The following is a 4,195-nucleotide window of genomic DNA, read 5'->3' as shown; positions in this document are numbered from 1 at the left end:
CTGGCCTTCTGACATTGGTAGAGATCATTCTTGAAGCAGAACAAACAAATTTCAGCGAGGAATACCAGAGTACATAAATCGTGTTACATCTATCAAATTAATTAGATTGGTTTTGAATTTGTATTATTCTAAATTTTTATATTTTCAGATCACTGCACTGCCATCCAAGTTTCTGATATTTCCTCCTCTATTCTGTTTCATTTTTATTACACAATGTATATCATTTGACAATCTGATAATAAGTAGTTTTTTTTAAGTGTATATTTTATTAATTCATCAATGATACTTGGGAAAGCAAAATACAACAAGAATTATTTATCAACACTTTATTTAATCTAGAGTGACATATCAATTTTACTGTGAGACCCTGCATTTCCAAGTGAATCAGCATGAGTGAAATATTCATTTGATATTAGTTACAATTATTGAAGTGGCTGCTATTTTAAAAATCCAAGCATCAATTAAAGATATTGTACACTTCCATTTCAGACATAGGGTAAGTGCATCTATAATATGAATGAAACATGTTTGGTCAAGGAACATTCCTGTACAAAGTATGCCACCTTGATAGACAAGGGTTGTATACAAGGTCATTGGATCTCCGTGACAAACTCCCACACAACAGCAGCAGTATGTTTGTCCATGAAAAAGTCCTCTTGATAAATTGCCCATGAAAAAGTCCTTCTGACGTTTGTAACTTATGAAAAGTCATTTCCAAGTGCAGGCTACCTTGATGATAAGTCTACAAAACCTGAAATAAAAAAAAAAATAACTGAGACATATGTAGCTGTAAAATATTGATAATTTCTGAGCAAATGTTTAAAGCCTTAAGATTTGGAAAAAAAATCTTAAAATTTCAAATGAAAATCCACAGCTTTACTAATAAAGTAATGTTTAATGTTATAGCTTATAGACATACCTCTACATAAAATCCTCCAGGTATCTTTTGAAGCGTCCATCAAAAGGAAGACTCCTGATGTTAATACTTTGGTTGAGAAGGCCAGAGTGAACAGTGTGGAATATTTTTGTTTTCTTCCTCACTACTCATTTGCTACAGCCTTTTAGTGTAGCCTTGTTTCAGCTAATGAAGGCACAGACTTCATTTCAGAGCTGGCAATCAGTCATGGATACCTGAACAGTCACCTAGTTATAGAAGAAAAAAAAGGTTTAACTCTTGAAGTTTTTCATTTACAAAATATCTTGTACACATGTGATCAATAATAAACAACTAATTAGAAAAAAATACTGTCTGATCTTGGCAACCGACACTTAGGTTTTCATAATTCTTATACATGTAATATTTTTAAGCTTTTGACTATACCTAAAATTAGCCAGTTGTCTCCCTTCCATCAGGTTCATCCATAAGGCCAATGTCTGTTTCTCTTCTGGACAACCTGTTATTTTAAGAAAAGTTACTATCCATATTGCTTCTCATGAACAGTTCTCAGACAACAAAACAGACTTGGCTCATATACATATTATTAGCATGTTTATACTGGATACTGTGAATAAAGTTACTTAAGATAGAATAAATTATCCACACTTTTATTAAATATATAAATTTGAGATCACATTAAAACTTGAACTGAATTATTTATTATTGCCTTGTATTTTTCCTTATCACTACCAGTATGTTCTAAACGAGGACCACAGATATATAATAATTGTACTTAATAAGTATAGATCTACAATTTGAAGACTTTGAAATTTAAAATTAAAAAAAATATGAGAGTTGATTTTTGCTTCAAGGTTGCCCTAGCACTTGTGTTCCATTTTTCTAATGCATGCACACAGTGAATAAAGCAGTCATCCATTTATCAATAATAATTAAACAAAATACAAACCGAACATGTTTTAATCTTTCAGTTCTTCAGAAGATTGGGGCCTGCAATAATGAAATAATATAATTATATACTTTACATGACAATGGTATAGTAACCAGGTACAGTACTTTATCAGGGATCAAGCCTCTCTTGTGTAAACATAAATGACCTACATGAAGTACTTGAAAGTGAAGGGAATGGGTGTTTTTTTTAAATAGTTATGACACGGTTGTGTACGTACAATATGTATATATTTCAATACCCCCCGAGATCCATACATGCATAGCAGGAGAGGAGAAAATGTAGCGGTCAGACAGGGATTCAAACCTGGGACCTTTTAACAATAACCGACTGAGCAACTTGGTCATTGACTATCGATCCAGTCTTATCCTGCTACAAATGTGCAGTCACACGTGCCTGATCATTGTTGATGCTTAAGAGAGTTTTAATGACTGTATAGTTAAACGACAAAATAATCAGAAGTCCCCAGTTTGCTATTGCTTGTGCGAGATTTAATCAACTATTTTTTTCTACTTATTTCACAAATTAATCACTAAAAGGCAGCAAGATTTACATCATAATTTAAAAAAAAAGTGTTACCAATATATTTTATATGTAAATATAAACAACAACAACAATGATAGTTATTCAATTGACGCATGTTAACATTTTAAAGAAAAAATTCTACTGAAGTGCACTGTATGTATTTATGTTGTTGATGTTAGATGTTGTCACAAATTTATACAAACTGGATACCCCATCAGGATTATAAAAAAACTACGAAAATTTTGTTATTCTTTGAGAGACATAGGGTATAAATGGTAAATTTTAAGTTAAAGCACAAAATCATTTAATTATTGCAGCTAAAATATAATGAATATCGACCAATTATCATTTTCGCCAATCTAACAATGCGCACCTGTTCGATTTGTCAACCGGAAATTGAAACCGTCATGCGGTCGATCGTGTTATGGATTTGAAAGGCTCCATAAAACGCTAAAAAATGACTATGAAGCACAAAATTACTGATCAATATTGTCATTAGTAGTAATATTTATTGTTAATACCAATTATTTAACTATATAATCAATTAAATGTACCTATTTTGGGTTATTTCTCTCGCTGATCCGATTTGGGTACTCTTCTGTTGATAAACCGGAAGTCCATCTGTCAATGTTTGTGACGTCATAATTCACGCGCGCACGCGACTATGACAGTGTGGAGCTGTCTGAACTTCGTCACGCATAGCCTTTTTATGAAAAAACACGATATGTAAAAGGTCAGTTGCAAAATTTGGTTTAGAAAGAAGAAAATGTTGTTTTGGTGATCCGATTTGGGTACTGTGACCTTACATGTACATGTATATATATATGTGATATGCGAAACAAATTGCACAAACTTTATGTGTTATCTGTATCAGACATGATGTGTGGTGTCTGCACATGGCGTATATGTATGCACGTGCACACTGTTGGTATGTTGTCAATCACACTCATTAATATGCACATGTACATTCCTTAATTGTTAACCAATTGAAGTAATTGGACAATATCCGTAATCAATCGGTTTGTCTGTCGAATTAAAATAGTGAGAATAACTTGAAGCCAGGCCTGTTCTGTTTACATATTTAAAATCCTGGAAACCATGTCTGTTCTGTTTTAGCCATGCATTTACTCATAGGAATTGTTTTAATATCAATACTTAGGACCCTACAAAAAACCATGTCATCAAGACATGGTCAGGAAATCGAAATGTCCTGACACACTGTCAGTGAAATTCATTAAAAGTCTTCAAATCGTTAATTACAGCACTAATGCATTATTAGGCCTAGTGCTGGACTCGTCAACGGACCGCGGACTACACACAGGTGAAGCTCGGTGCTATTTTTAGACTGGCTGCAGTTGTAAACAGTCATAAAAAAAACAATCTAAACAAGCGTCAACTATGGCTTATGTAGCAATTTAATTACACAATCAAACACTATATTAGCAGTAACGTATATTCAAACAGCATCTGTCTCAGAGCAAGTACAACTGACAGTTTTTCAAGCTATGATTTGAAACGCTTTGGTTCTGTTGTCAGTCAGTCGCGTGTAGTAGGCCTAACACTCTGAACTGCAGGCTTACAAAAACAATCAAATCAGACAACAACAAACTCTTAACATCAAATATTACACATGAAATAATACTTATATCCAACGACAGTGATCCAGTGTCTACAAAACATAAAATGCATAACTACTTACCTTATATTGGATACTTAACTTGAACAGCGAAGGCGGCTTCAACATTCACGAACCGGCTCAATACACAATATTGGAATTTCCGGAAATGACGTCATATGTAGACGCTTCGAGAACCTTCTAGAACATT

The 4,195-nt window shown here is 33.3% G+C and overlaps 1 long non-coding RNA gene across 1 annotated transcript; it reads right to left on the bottom strand.

Annotated features, from left to right (window-relative positions):
* Positions 1-311: 311 nt before the first annotated feature.
* On the bottom strand, positions 312-3,376 carry LOC138313079 (uncharacterized). Its single transcript, XR_011207124.1, has 5 exons — positions 2,924-3,376; positions 1,845-1,885; positions 1,322-1,394; positions 920-1,143; positions 312-751 (listed from the first exon to the last, which is right to left on the bottom strand). It is a non-coding gene; the product is annotated as an uncharacterized lncRNA (long non-coding RNA).
* Between the last annotated feature and the right edge of the window lie 819 nt (positions 3,377-4,195).

This window comes from Argopecten irradians, unplaced genomic scaffold, assembly GCF_041381155.1.
Source record: "Argopecten irradians isolate NY unplaced genomic scaffold, Ai_NY scaffold_0587, whole genome shotgun sequence".
Classification (NCBI taxonomy): domain Eukaryota; kingdom Metazoa; phylum Mollusca; class Bivalvia; order Pectinida; family Pectinidae; genus Argopecten; species Argopecten irradians.
The sequence above is the reverse complement of the archived record's forward strand: the minus strand, read 5'-3'. Positions and strand labels throughout refer to the sequence as shown.